The sequence below is a fragment of the Schistocerca nitens genome, chromosome 3, assembly GCF_023898315.1.
Source record: "Schistocerca nitens isolate TAMUIC-IGC-003100 chromosome 3, iqSchNite1.1, whole genome shotgun sequence".
In the NCBI taxonomy this organism is placed as follows: domain Eukaryota; kingdom Metazoa; phylum Arthropoda; class Insecta; order Orthoptera; family Acrididae; genus Schistocerca; species Schistocerca nitens.
In genome coordinates, this window is record NC_064616.1 from 651,386,006 (window position 1) to 651,401,703 (window position 15,698).

The 15,698-nt window shown below is 41.9% G+C and overlaps 1 protein-coding gene and 1 pseudogene across 7 annotated transcripts in view; one reads left to right on the forward strand and one right to left on the reverse strand.

The window, feature by feature from the left end:
* Positions 1 to 748: 748 nt before the first annotated feature.
* The window catches only part of LOC126248617 (cAMP-regulated phosphoprotein 21), a 1,051,584-nt gene continuing 1,036,634 nt past the window's right edge, over positions 749 to 15,698 (forward strand). For all 7 annotated transcript variants that reach the window (XM_049949775.1, XM_049949778.1, XM_049949781.1 and 4 more), the window contains exon 1: positions 749 to 803. The gene's annotated coding sequence lies outside the window, so the exon portion shown is untranslated. The remainder of the gene's footprint in view (positions 804 to 15,698) is intronic.
* On the reverse strand, positions 14,468 to 14,585 carry LOC126250393 (5S ribosomal RNA; annotated as a pseudogene).

Here is a 15,698-nt window from a genome sequence, read left to right on the forward strand (position 1 = left end):
CACTGGCCAGTAGGCTACCAGTTCCTTTTCAATAACAAATACAAAAATTTTACAGTAAAGACAAGGCGGAAAATATACTGTATAGTTTGCACAAGAAAAATGTCACTAGTAGTTCCTCTTGCGACGGTAATATCTTATTTTTAATTTATTTATTTCTTTAACTTTTTTAACTTTTTTAAGTTAGTGGACTCCCATAGGCCTAACAACAGTGTACACATTAAAATTACAATACAAAATGAAACCTGTATGACAGCGTTATATTTTACCACTCGAAAACATTAGAAAATAAACGCTGTCCTGTTCCAGTTCTCCAAAGCGTGTATCCGGGTACGTCGTCTCGGAATACGGTCTTGTTCAATGCTCCATTGAGACGAGCGCGTCGCGCCCTGAGAGGTATCTAAATTCTGCCGAAAACTTTGGCGGTCGTTTGCTCAGAAACAATCGAGTATCTGCGGATAAGCCGAGACACGTGTTCGCTAATTTTGGCTCCTCTTCCACCGAGCGAAGTTTCCCGGAAATCGGATTATGGCACTTCCGGTGTTCCCCTCGTTAGGAAGATAATGAACTCCTTTGTTGAGAGGCACTGGAGATCAAGTACTCCTTATAACAAAACACTCGGCAAACATCTGTGAGCAACCTCTGAAATTTTTTCGGTAGATTCAGAACTAGCGCTGTGACTTTTCTTCTGAGTACTATCTGTTGTAGCATTCTGAATCCGATCTCATATAAATGACTTTTATTCTTTTCAGGTTGTGAATGTCAAGTCACGCCATCCGGCAATAGCTGCGAGCGCCATCGTTAATGTAAGTAGCAACTGCTTTCCTTTCTTCCAGTTGTTACCTTGCTGCTACCATCATTATTCAAGGTGAAAACAATGACTTCTCGTGCTTGCTATTTTATACTAGCCGGCACGGTAGCTCAGCGTGTTCGGTCAGAGGGTTAGCAGCCCTCTGTAATAAAAAAAACTGAGTTAATCGATCAACAACGAACCTAAACGGCTGTCTTACGACGTCCGCCCCGAGCAGATGCAACGAACAAAAGCGAACAAAAATGAGATTAAAAAAAAAAAAGGGTAGTGTCTTTGATTCATAATCAAAACGGTTTCGGTCCCGGGTTCGATCCCCGCCGTTGCTAAAATTTTGATAAATAATCAGCATTGGCGGCCGAAGACTTCCGGCATGAGAAGTCAGCCTCATTCTGCCAACGGCCTTCTCAAAGAGGGCGGAGGAGCGGATAGAGGTTCAGGGCACTCTCGTGTCCTAGGGGTGGGAAATTGCCCCTAAAGGCGGAAGAATCAGCAATGATCAACGACATGAGGATGCAGAAAGCAATGGAAACCACTGCATTAAATACAAGTAACGTGTATCCACAGGACATGTGGCCTGTAATTGAAGAAGTGTCATGATGATCTCTCCATTGGCAAAAGATTCCGGAATAGTCCACCCTTCGGATCTCCGGGAGGGGACTGCCAAGGGGGAGTTTACCATGAGAAAAAGATTGAATAATCAATGAAAGGATAACGTTCTACGAGTCGGGGCGTGGAATGTCAGAAGCTTGAACGTGGTAGGGAAACTAGAAAATCTGAAAAGGGAAATGCAAAGGCTCAATCTAGATATAGTAGGGGTCAGTGAAGTGAAGTGGAAGGAAGACAAGGATTTCTGGTCAGATGAGTATCGGGTAATATCAACAGCAGCAGAAAATGGTATAACAGGTGTAGGATTCGTTATGAATAGGAAGGTAGGGCAGAGGGTGTGTTACTGTGAACAGTTCAGTGACCGGGTTGTTCTAATCAGAATCGACAGCAGACCAACACCGACAACGATAGTTCAGGTATACGCCGACGTCGCAAGCTGAAGATGAACAGATAGAGAAAGTGTATGAGGATATTGAAAAGTAATGCAGTATGTAAAGGGGGACGAAAATCTAATAGTCATGGGCGACTGGAATGCAGTTGTAGGGGAAGGAGTAGAAGAAAAGGTTACAGGAGAATATGGGCTTGGGACAAGGAATGAAAGAGGAGAAAGACTAATTGAGTTCTGTAACAAGTTTCAGCTAGTAATAGCGAATACCCTGTTCAAGAATCACAAGAGGAGGAGGTATACTTGGAAAAGGCCAGGAGATACGGGAAGATTTCAATTAGATTACATCATGGTCAGACAGAGATTCCGAAATCAGATACTGGACTGTAAGGCGTACCCAGGATCAGATATAGACTCAGATCACAATATAGTAGTGATGAAGAGTAGGCTGAAGTTCAAGACATTAGTCAGGAAGAATCAATACGCAAAGAAGTTGGATACGGAAGTACTAAGGAATGACGAGATACGTTTGAAGTTCTCTAACGCTGTAGATACAGCAATAAGGGATAGCGCAGTAGGCAGTACAGTTGAAGAGGAATGGACATCTCTAAAAAGGGCCATCACAGAAGTTGGGAAGGAAAACATAGGTACAAAGAAGGTAGCTGCGAAGAAACCATGGGTAACAGAAGAAATACTTCAGTTGATTGATGAAAGGAGGAAGTACAAACATGTTCCGGGAAAATCAGGAATACAGAAATACAAGTCGCTGAGGAATGAAATAAATAGGAAGTGCAGGGAAGCTAAGACGAAATGGCTGCAGGAAAAATGTGAAGACATCGGAAAAGATATGATTGTTGGAAGGACAGACTCAGCATACAGGAAAGTCAAAACAACCTTTGGTGACATTAAAAGCAATGGTGGTAACATTAAGAGTGCAACGGGAATTCCACTGTTAAATGCAGAGGAGAGAGCAGATAGGTGGAAAGAATACATTGAAAGCCTCTATGAGGGTGAAGATTTGTCTGATGTGATAGAAGAAGAAACAGGAGTCGATTTAGAAGAGATAGGGGATCCAGTATTAGAATCGGAATTTAAAAGAGCTTTGGAGGACTTACGGTCAAATAAGGCAGAAGGGATAGATAACATTCCATCAGAATTTCTAAAATCATTGGGGGAAGTGGCAACAAAACGACTATTCACGTTGGTGTGTAGAATATATGAGTCTGGCGACATACCATCTGACTTTCGGAAAAGCATCATCCACACAATTCCGAAGACGGCAAGAGCTGACATGTGCGAGAATTACCGCACAATCAGCTTAACAGCTCATGCATCGAAGCTGCTTACAAGAATAATATACAGAAGAATGGAAAAGAAAATTGAGAATGCGCTAGATGACGATCAGTTTGGCTTTAGGAAAAGTAAAGGGACGAGAAAGGCAATTCTGACGTTACGGCTAATAATGGAAGCAAGGCTAAAGAAAAATCAGGACACTTTCATAGGATTTGTCGACCTGGAACAAGCGTTCGACAATATAAAATGGTGCAAGCTGTTCGAGATTCTGAAAAAAGTAGGGGTAAGCTATAGGGAGAGACGGGTCATATACAATATGTACTACAACCAAGAGGGAATAATAAGAGTGGACGGTCAAGAACGAAGTGCTCGTATTAAGAAGGGTATAAGACAAGGCTGTAGCCTTTCGCCCCTACTCTTCAATCTGTACATCGAGGAAGCAATGATGGAAATAAAAGAAATGTTCAGGAGTGGAATTAAAACACAAGGTGAAAGGATATCAATGATACGATTCAATGATGACATTGCTATCCTGAGTGAAAGTGAAGAAGAATTAAATGATCTGCTGAACGGAATGAACAGTCTAATGAGTACACAGTATGGTTTGAGAGTAAATCGGAGAAAGACAAGAAAGACAAGAAAGAGCAAGAAGGACATCAAAAGCAGACTCGCTATGGCAAAAAAGGCATTTCTGGCCAAGAGAAGTCTACTAATATCAAATACCGGCCTTAATTTGAGGAAGAAATTTCTGAGGATGTACGTCTGGAGTACAGCATTGTATGGTAGTGAAACATGGACTGTGAGGAAACCGGAACAGAAGAGAGTCGAAGCATTTGAGATGTGATGCTATAGACGAATGTTGAAAATTAGGTGGACTGATAAGGTAAGGAATGAGGAGGTTCTACGCAGAATCGGAGAGGAAAGGAATATGTGGAAAACACTGATAAGGAGAAGGGACAGGATGATAGGACATCTGCTAAGACATGAGGTAATGACTTCCATGGTACTAGAGGGAGCTGTAGAGGGCAAAAACTGTAGAGGAAGACAGAGATTGGAATACGTCAAGCAAATAATTGAGGACGTAGGTTGCAAGTGCTACTCTGAGACGAACAGGTTAGCACAGGAAAGGAATTCGTGGCGGGCCGCATCAAACCAGTCAGCAGACTGATGACCAAAAAAGAAAAACTACACATCTCGTTCACTGACCGCTCGAGCTCTAGTATACGACAGACATCGAAAGCTAACCCCATTTGTGTTGCTAATAGGAACTGAGATTTACGTGTAGACCATCGTTGTCCTTGTTGTTGTGTCGGTTGCAAGACTGGTTTAATGTGTCTCTCTAGTCCGCTCTATTCTGTGCAAGTCTCATTTCATAACTACTGCAACCTACATCGATTTCAATTTGCTTGCTGCCGTCAGAGTTTGCTTCCTCCTGTAATTTTTAAACCTACACTTTCCTCAAAACCCAAATTAATTATTTCTTCATATCTCAACATGTGTCCTGTCAATATAACCCTACTCGAGTGAAGTTGTGCCACAAATTACTTTACTCCCCGATTAGGTTTATTACCAACTATTAGTTACTACCTCTGCCCATTTATAATCTTCAGCATGTTTCTGTAGCACCACATTTCAGAGGCTTTAGTTCTCTCCTTGTCTGTTCTGTTTATTATCCATATTATCCTTCCATATAAGGCTACACTGAAACGCGTTAGAGCTCTAGCAGGAACGTCGCATGTATAACGCACCTTGCTTCCTCGTAGCGCCGATTTTATGACGCACATTACTCTCTCAAGTTAATAATCAGCCTCTAAAAAGGGTTGAACAAATCTTTTCCTTTATTTTCCTTATATAAGTCCTTTCAACTACCCATGTATGCTATAAATAACTATGAATGAAAACTTGTGTGTGTGTGTAAGTGGATTCCAAATGTTTCCCTGGGCAACCGAAGTCAGCAAATATAGCGAGTAGTCCTTGCCAACTTAACCTTGTGAGAAGGTACAGCAGTGGGCAAGTTCAAAGATAAATGCTAGGTCCGGACGTTATTGGTCAGACGTAACGGAATCTTCCCCTCCACATGTTCCAAAAGAGGATCGTTTCATCCAAGCGCAAAGATCGTCACTCTTGCAGCGAATTGGTAAGGGAACGTACATGCTCACTTGTGCTCTTTTGTTAGAGTGTGAATACAGGTATTTGATTGTGATAGTGCAATTAGTAGAAGTGCGTAATCATTCTTTTTGAGGTTCGTTACATTAGAGAAACGTTTCGTGAGCATTGTTTCGGTTATTTTATTTAATTTGGTACTTTGAGGGTGATTTGATTGTGTATGCTTTATTCAGTTTCGAGCTACCACAACGTATATCCTGAATCCGATGCACTGGGCATTGTGAGTTGCCTTGCGGTAATTTGATTATTTACTAAGTGATGTATCCTGTGGGAAAGGCTTATACCATTTTGACTGGTAAATCTTTGAGACTGACATCACCGCCTTTGTCTGCTAAATTCCCATTTGTTTGTGGTCTCGTAGTTACCCGTTAACGTTCCCATACATAATATAGTAGGGCATGAAATTATATCTATAACGAATACCTACATGTTCGGAGAATTTTTATTCATTGACTATTTTTAGATTTTTAACAAAATGTTTGCGACCACATGTCTGACGCAATTCTGTTCATTGCCTTCTCTGTTCATTCTTTGCTTCCCTTGTCGAAATAGATCGTAGAATTAGAGGCTGCCCACTCTCGTACTATATGAATATGACTGAATGAAATATTCCATCTCTTATAGTCTGGAACTATGATGTCTCGAACACGAGACAGAGTCCATTCACAATGATCAAGGTATCGCCGTTGTTCCATCTTGGTGTGTGTTAAGGGACCCCATAATTGATAAAGAGTTACGAATTGGAATCATAATTCTGATTGCTGCCCCTGTTTGCATTTTGTAAACGTTTTTGTGTAAATGTGTTTTGAAGTGTTGTCAGTGGTAGTTCTAGCATATGTTTGAATCAAATAAATAGTCAACATTCATAACAAAATAATATTATCGTGCCTCTAAATGTTTTTACTACCACTCATTCCGATTCCCATGCACTCACATAACCTATCCCTGAAAGATTAATGGAAATCGAATTTTAGTGTGTCTTTAAAAGAAAGTTATAAGCAGACTGAGAGATGTGCAATAACATACAGTCTAGTGCAGCCACCCTAACGTCACTTTCTGTTATATACTTCCGTAGATTTAAACTGTCCTTTGGCAGAATCATTATTTCTCTCATTTTATGGGCATGTTCAGATACTTATTCATTTTTACAGTACAAGGATGATAAACACCAGTGGAAAAATACCCCTATCAGAGCACAAAATATGTGATTATGTTTCTGGTCATTTAAAAGACTCTGATTGAAAAGTGTGGTACCAACTGCCTCATACTACTTCCTTAACACCTATAAAAATTTTCCCAAAAATTTTGGCATGAGAACATATTCGCGCTTTTGTTTTTTAACGTTCAACTCACCTCAGACTTCCACAAGCTTTCCTAACTGTAATTATCTCACATCCACTAGTCCATCACTGTTAGTCGCTCATACTCATCCACTCCCAATTGCTCTTTCTCACTCACTCATTCAGTCCAACTCATTTTCATTATCTCTTTGTGTCTCTCTGTCATTATCTACCGTCTCACAGCAACAGTCATCTTCGCTCTGTCCTACTACTGCAGTATCCTCTAACTGTCACTATCTCCCGCTTGCTCTCTCTTACTGCTAATATCTCATTTCCTTCCTTCCTCACTGGCTTTCACGCAGTTCGACTTTCTCTATTCCCTTTCCCCACCCCGCCACACCCTGCTGACACTGTCACCTTCACTCTTTCCCTGGCACTGTTTTGTCGCTGCCAATTATGTTCCACTGCCACTACGCCCTCTCTTTCTCTCACACTGCCATTGTCTCCATCGGTTTTTCTATAACACTACCACGGTCTACTGTCTTCCAATATTTATTAATTTTCCGTTTATTTGCTACTGTCACAGCATAAAAGAGCATGCCAAAATTTTTGGAAATTTTTTAACGTGCTGAGGATTGTAGAGGGAGGCTGCAGGTATCCCAATTTTCAGTCATGATTCTTTTAAACAAACAGGAACATATTCGCATTTTTTTGTACTCCAATAGGAGCATTTACCCGCTGGTGCTCATTTTTTCCCTGCTGCAGCAGGGCATGTAATACATATGAAGAGAAATGTATTGGTTAGTAAAATTTAAATACTTTACTTTTGTGAAATAACTCAAATTAATTTTACACCTCAGACCGGATTTGAGGTGCAAAATAGTTTTGGATGTGCCTCATTACTACAACATGGGGTTCCCAGATGACAAAGATTTTATAAACCACGTTTTCGCCTCACACCGGATTTTATGTGCGAATGTTACGTCTGAGGAATATATCGTAAGAATTTCAGCCATGTGCTGTGCATAGCCGTCTTGGAATCCTCGGCTGGGTTTTGGTCCGCTGGTGACGGCGAAAACATAATAAAAAAAACCATTTTAGGTGTTTTTCGATGAACTGTATACGAATTAATGATGTCGCGAAAAGTCTCTCAAATCGCACCGTAGACCGCATCAAATGCAAAAAGAACCAACCGCTTTTCTGCCTAAGCAGGAGGAAGTGCGTAACATTCATACTTTGACCCTGTGCCGTAGGATAGTGACTCTAAGACGATCCTCCTTTGGGGTATGTAAATGACCCCTAGCCCAAGGGATATCCAAAAGACTTGATCCTAACTTCTTATCACCAATTGAACCAGAGGTATGAGCATGTGAAAATCCCGTTTTGATGTGCGGCGTTTTGGTACATATTAGGTACGCACGCTGTCGCATGCATACCGATCGAATGTGGCGTAGGTGGATGTGCGCCGGCCGAAGTGGCCGTGCGGTTAAAGGCGCTGCAGTCTGGAACCGCAAGACCGCTACGGTCGCAGGTTCGAATCCTGCCTCGGGCATGGATGTTTGTGATGTCCTTAGGTTAGTTAGGTTTAACTAGTTCTAAGTTCTAGGGGACTAATGACCTCAGCAGTTGAGTCCCATAGTGCTCAGAGCCATTTAGGTGGATGTGCACAGATATTACCATTTCATGAACGGATGCACAAGAGGTATAGGCTGGTAAGAAATAAACAGTTCAACGGAACTATTTTCTGATGTCCATGTGCTGAAATTCCAATAACCGAGTTAAATTCAGTGAAGCACACATTTTTAACACTCCAAACAGATACATTAAATAAGATTTCCTTACATTTAATATTATATTGAAAGGTAATATTTCCCCTTTTCAGAAAATCTGGTTTTTATTGCAAGTGTGCGTGTCGTATCTCCTGTACTTCCGCTGTCGTCAGTTATTTTGCTGCCTCAGTACCAAAACTCGACAATTTTTGATGTACAATTTTCTAGTCAAATTCCTCGAACGTTAACTGATTTTCCTAGACTACAATCCATTAGCCCTGATTCACATTTGTTGGCATCCATCTTTCAATTTGAATTAAATATACTATCTGTTCCCACTACAACCAACATATTCATGGCGAGAGAACAGCATCTGTATTGATATTTAAAACAAGTCTCATTTATTTTTGTTTCAGTTGCACATTTTAAAAACAATATATTTAAAAGTGTGCGACTGAGAATGCAAAATAAATGAGAATTGTTTTAAACTATTTTCGCCCAATCTTTACATTTTTTCATCCTCAATTTCTTTTCTGAATTTCTCCCTGCTTCCCTCAAATGGTTATTCTATCTGCAGATTGAGTTACATGGGAGATAGGTCAAAACCCTTTCTCGATTACCGATTCCGTTTCGTATTATTCGACTCTTCTAACTATAATATGGTTTCTGTACAAGTTTTAGGTAATCTTTCGCTGGGTAAATTTGATTCCTGATATCTTCTGAATTTGAAAGGATGTATTAATGCCAATGTTGCCAAAAGCTCTTTCTAAACCTACAAACATAATTAATGCAGATTTGTCTTCCTTCAGTCTATCCTAAGATACATATAGGGTCAGATTACCTCGAGTGTCCCTACATTTCTTTGGAACATACTGACAACCACTTAAGTACGTATTACAGAGTAGTCATGTAGATGTAGATCTAGAACCCTAGGTAATCTTTCCTTAGGAAGACTTCTACAGGCCACTCCATTCTTTTGCAGGTATTTTACAACCCTGACTTATTAAAGTTCAGTAATTCCCACTCCTGTCGTCATCTACTTCCTGTGGTATTAGAATGACTCATTTCTTCCACAAGTCTGGCTGTGTCTCATGTCGTGCGTTGCAACGTTTCATTTGTTATCGCGATGTTTGGTACTACCACAACAGTCCTCCGCTACTTTCTTCACACGATCCCTGCAACATGTGTATTTCGTACCATGTAAGTAATGTTGACTGTCGACGGTCTCAGTAACAGTACGTTCTACTACCTAAGGACAATATTGTCAGTGACTGCCAGTTAAGAGTGAGACGTTTTCCAAAATGTTTACACTACAATACCACTTAAAAAGTCATTTGCTGCTGCAGCTGGATAAATTCTCACCGTCTTTCTCGTAATGTCTTTCTTCGGCTCTCCTATTTTCAGTGATAACTTCGGGCAATCTTTGCAGTGAACGCAGCCGAAACTCAAACATGTCAAGCCAACAGTCATACAGTATCAACAGAACGGTGTTTATCAGTACACTACGTGGAGACATGAATACGAATGGCCGTACAGGAAAACTGGGCAGATGTTTTAGATTCTTCTGTAGGGTCTTTCGAAACCGTAGTTCTTTCACGAGATTGCTTGTAGAATGTTAAGTTAAATTCTGTTCGAAAGTGTTGAAAAATATCGAACTTCATTAATTGGGAATTCGTCCTTGCGCAAAGAAGAACAATATTGTTTCTGATACGTTCTCTGAGTCACAAGAGAAAAATGTTAAAAAATTAATTTACGGATGAACGATGCCAACTGTCGTGCTATAAAATAGAAAATTTTTTAAAATTCCTCAGTAAGTAACATGGAAGAACCCCAGAGTCTCCCAGATAACTTCCTCCAAAGGGCAGTAAAATACAGCTGGCCTCAGGACGTATACGCAGTCAACAGTCATTCTTCTCTCCGTCCTTCTGTGGAAAGTAAGTGAGGCAGCCTTAATAGATAGGCAATAAAAGATCTCTCCAACACTGCTCACAATGACTCTCAGAGCAAAAATGATAACACAGATCTCAAAATTATAAATTTCAGAAATAGTAGTGACACCTGCATTTTAGCAAGGCAAAGCTTTGTTTGGACTTCGGTGAATAACGAGAACCTGTCGCCACGCGGCTTAACGAACTGCAGATGTGAATTTGGCGTCCCAAAATGAACGTGATTACTCAATTGTTAACACCAATCACGCAGCATTCACGTCGTAATTTGCATCGAAATATAGAGGTAATAGGCTATCACCGCAGAAAACGTTGTATGCGCCGGACGCAGAATTAGCGCCACAGCAGCGTGCAGCAGCTCGCAGAATAAAATTCACAGCTGTCTGGTGATGGTGAGGCCAGAAGCAACAGATAAAATTTGCTGGCACGATAAAATAGAATATCCTATCGGCCTCTGCGTGACAATATTTAATCGAAATATAAGAAATAATCTAAGTAGAAAATAATTGTTTTGCCCCTACGAAGACAGAAAGTTTATGGACATCGTTACTGAGCTATCCGATAATTATGGGGCCTGTAAAATTTGCAAACCTTAACGAATATATTTATAGAGTTATTTACTTAAATAGAGTTATTTTAAAAGTAAGTTCAAGGTAGTGGTGACTGTTTATGAGCGAGGAGGAAGGTGACAGGAACAACGAGTTCATAATAAGAGTACCTTTCGGCTGTGAACACTGGTCCACATTCCTAAACATAGAAGAACTCCTCTTCTCGCCAATCTATTTCCATTTATGTTCGTGAAACATCCTTCAAATGGTCGGACAGGTTCTTTGGTATTTAACGGAAGCGGGAGTTTTCTAATGGTTTGTAAGATACTGAAAAACTGCAGTTCTTTTACGAAGGAGAGTGTTAATAAATACACACACCAAAAAAAGTTTTGCATCACCTCGGTTCAGAGAGTTCCGGAACCTGAACAGAAAACTGGAATTGAGATCAACATAAACATCATTTCCGGCCTTTTTATTGACCATGAAAAACACAAATTGCATTTTCTTTTTTACCACCATACAGCAAGACCTTGACCTTCAGAGGTGGTGGTCCAAATTGCTGTTCACACCGGTACCTCTGATACACAGTAGCATGTCCTCTTGCATTGATGCATGCCTGTATTCGTCGTGGCATACTATCCACAAGTTCATCAAGGCACTGTTGGTCCAGATTGTCCCACTCCTCAACGGCGATTCGGTGCAGATCCCTCAGAGTGGTTGGTGTGTCACATCGTCCATAAACAGCCCTTTTCAATCTGTCCCAGGCATGTTCTATAGGTTTCATGTCTGGAGAACATGCTGGCCACTCTAGTCGAGCGATGTCGTTATCCTGAAGACAGTCATTCACAAGATGTGCACGATGGAGGCGCGAATTGTTGACCATGAAGACGAATGCCTCGTCAATATGTTGCCAATATGTTTGCACTATTGGTCGGAGGATGGCATTCACGTATCGTACAGCCGTTACGGCACCTTCCATGACCATCAGCGGCGTACGTTGGCCCCACGTAATGCCACCCCAAAACAGCAGGGAACCTCCACCTTGCTGCACTCGCTGGACGGTGTGTCTGAGGCGTTCGGCCTGACTGGGTTGCCTCTAAACACGTCTCCGACGATTGTCTGCTTGAAGGCATATGTGACACTCATCGGTGAAGAGAACGTGACGCCAGTCCTAAGCGCTCCATTCAGCATGTTGTTGGGCCCATCTGTACTGTAATGCATGGTGTCGTGGTTGCAAAGATGGACCTCGCCGTGGACGTCGGGAGTGAAGTTGCGCATCATGCAGCCTATTGCGCATAGTTTGAGTCGAAACACGACGTCCTGTGGCTGCACGAAAGGATTATTCAACATGGTGACCTTGCTGTCAGGGTGCCCCCGAGCCATAAGCCGTAGGTAGCTGTCATCCACTGCCGTCGTAGCGCTTGGGCTGCCTGAGCGAGGCCCGTCACCGACAGTTCCTATCTCTGTGTATCTCTTCCATGTCAGAACAACATCGCTTTGGTTTACTCCGAGACACCTGGACACTTTCCTTGTTGAGAGCCCTTCCTGGCACAAAGTAACAGTGCGGACGCGATCGAACCGCGGTATTGACCGTCTAGGCATGGTTGAACTACAGACAACACGAGCCGTGTACCTCCTTCCTAGTGGAATGACTGGAACTGATCGGCTGTCGGACCCTCTACGTCTAATAGGCGCTGCTCATGCATGGTTGTTTACATTTTTGGGCGGGTTTAGTGACATCTCTGAACAGTCAAAGGGACTGTGCCTGTGATACAATACCCACAGTCAACGTCTATCTTCAGGAGTTCTAGGAACCGGGGTGATGTAAAACTTTTTTTGATGTGTGGAGTTTGTGTATAAACAACATTAACGCCAAATATCTCGCGTAAACCTGTTTGAAGTTTTTGAAATCTCTTTTCAGTTTGGAAACTAATGAAACTGTAAAACGAATAGGGTTCGCGAAGACTGCACAAGAAGCACCCTTGATATGTACCAATGGTCAAGCGTCGAACGATGACTGGCAAAGTATATATCGGTATGTGTAGAAACACAATGAACAGTTTTCTTTCACATGTTAATTCGAGTTATATATAACAAATGTTGACAGGAACCATAAATAACTAGATTAGTAAAACAGAAACGAAAATCATTAGTATACAGGTTGGTTAAAGATTGATTATATATTCAACACACATTCTATAAAATTAATTCCTGCATTACTGAGTCCACATTTTGGTAATGTACTTACATCAGGATCTGAGTCCAGATCTAATTACAACTCTCCTTATTCTTGTTTCTCAATGTTAGCCTTAGCGGATGCCAGTATGGTTCCTTCCACAAGGCCAGGGACAATGTTCCCCTCTTTTTTGAACAACTTATGCAGTGCTCCTTCTTTAATGATCCCGCTGTCGAAAACAGCGTACGGAACGCAGCTGCTTAAGTGGTGCCTATCTTTGCGTAACTATTTAGGAAATTTTATTTTTTGTCGGCCCTGACCAGCCAAACCAAGGAATACTAAATTTCAATTACGCTGCTGAGAAATTTTGAATATTCTGGTTAGCATGTGATTGCGTGCTGCATTATTGGAGGGGAAGTGCTAGTGATGTGCCTCTGTGGTCAGAGCTATCTTACTAAGTGGTGATTGTGTGTAGCATTCCCGACAGCTGATGGAAGACCGTTTGTTCCGCACACCGTAAGTACAGGACAACACTCTAGCGTAAGTGATCACCACAATATCGTCTACACCAGGCGTGGCAACGTTCCGGCTCGCGAGACATTCCCCTCGAGTGAGTGCTTCCCTCTCCAACTCGACTAGTGTGGTGACGTCACGGCCCCGACACGGGGCAGGTGGTTATTATATTTCGTGTTCTTACCTGTGACGTCTCGAGAAACGTAAAACATGGCCGTTCTGAGGTAGAATCTAATTTCTTGTAAACGTTTTCAAGGTGAACCACGCCAGTATCTCCTGTTTAATACAAGAGTCAATAGTATCCAGTGTTTTGTTTGAAAGGCGAACCTACGTTTCTATCATTTGTAGACTTAGAGAAAACTTTTGACAATGTTGGCTGGAACACTCTCTTTCAAATTCTGAAAGTGACAGGGGCAAAATACAGGGATCGAAAGGTTATTTACGATTTATACAGAAATCAGATGGCATTAATTAGAGTCGAGGGGCATGAAAGGGAAGCATAGGTTGGGAAGGGAGTGCGACAGGGCTGTAGCCTATCCCCTATGTTACTCAATCTGTATATTGAGCAAGCAATAAAGGAAACAAAAGAAAAATTGGGAGTAGGAATTAAAATCCATGGAGAAGAAATAAAAACTTTGAGGTTCGCCGATGACATTGTAGTTCTGTCAGAGACAGCAAAGGACCTGGAAGAGCAGTTGAACGGAAAGGACAGTGTCTTGAAAGGAGGATATCAGAAGAAGATCAACAAAAGCAAAACGAGAATAATGGCACACACACACACCGTCTTCAGGCCACAGGTGGCCCACCGGTACCATCCGACCGCCGTCTCATCCTCAACTGAGGATGCGGATAGGAGGGGCGTGTGGGCAGCACATCGCTCTCCCGGTCGTTATGATGGTTTTCTTTGAGCGGAGCCGCTACTATTCGGTCGAGTAGCTCCTCAATTGGCATCACGAGGCTGAGTGCACCCCGAAAAATGGCAACAGCTCATGGCGGCCCGCATGGTCACCCGTCCAAGTGCCGGCCATGCCCGACAGCGCTTAACTTCAGTGATCTGACGGGAACCGGTGTATCCACTGCGGCGAGGCCGTTGCCAGAATAATGGAATGTAGTCGAATTAAGTCGGGTGATGCTGAGGGAATTAGATTAGGAAATGAGACACTTCAAGTCGTAAAGGATTGTTGCTATTTGGGGAGCAAAAATAACTGATGATGGTCGAAGTAGAGAGGATATAAAATGTAGACTGGCAATGGCAAGGAAAGCGTTTCTGAAGAGAAATTTGTTACCATCTAGTATATATTTAAGTGTCAGGAAGTCGTTTCTGAAAGTATTTGTATGAAGCGTAGCCATGTATGCAAGTGAAACATGGACGATAAATAGTTTGGACAAGAAGAGAATAGAAACTTTCGAAATGTGGTGCTACAGAAGAATGCTGAAGATTCGATGCGTAGATCATATAACTAATGAGGAGGTACTGAGTAGAATTGGGGAGAAGAGAGATTTGTGGCACAACTTGACTAGAAGAGGGGATCGGTTGGTAGGACATGTTCTGTGGCATCAAGGTATCACCAATTTAGTACTGGAGGGCAGCGTGGAGGGCAAAAATCGTAGAGGGAGGCCAAGAGATGAATACACTAAGCAGATTCGGAAGGATTTGGGTTGGAGTAGGTACTGGGAGATGAGGAAGCTTTCACAGGATGGCGTAGCATGGAGAGCAGCATCAAACCAGTCTCTGGACTGAAGACCACAACAACAACCTGATTTACCCAAATTAATAAACTGCATTCAGTGTCTGCACCCGCATCGCTAAGCTCTGAAAACATCAAACGCGACATCTTGACAGCAGACACAAGGTTTTACTTTCCTGAGCCTTTTGTCCTCCTGTTACAAAGTAATGTTGTGTAAATCAAGTTATTGCGTTAATCATTCATTAACCTGTAAACCGGAAATAAAAAATGAAAAAAGATTCATCTTTTCGAAATGATTACACGTTTTACAGACGAAGTTTCCGAATGCACTGTATTGCTACGCTATACAGGATGGTCAGAAGCAGTCTGAAAAGCTTGTAGGGTAGGCTGTGCTGAAAAATAGTTGTTAAGAAAAAAATATTTTGCCCCGTTTCAGAGTTAATTAGCACGGAATTTAGCCAGTTACGCCTTCGCACGCGCATATTCAAGCGGCCCGTCAGGTACTGTGTCGCTTAACGTG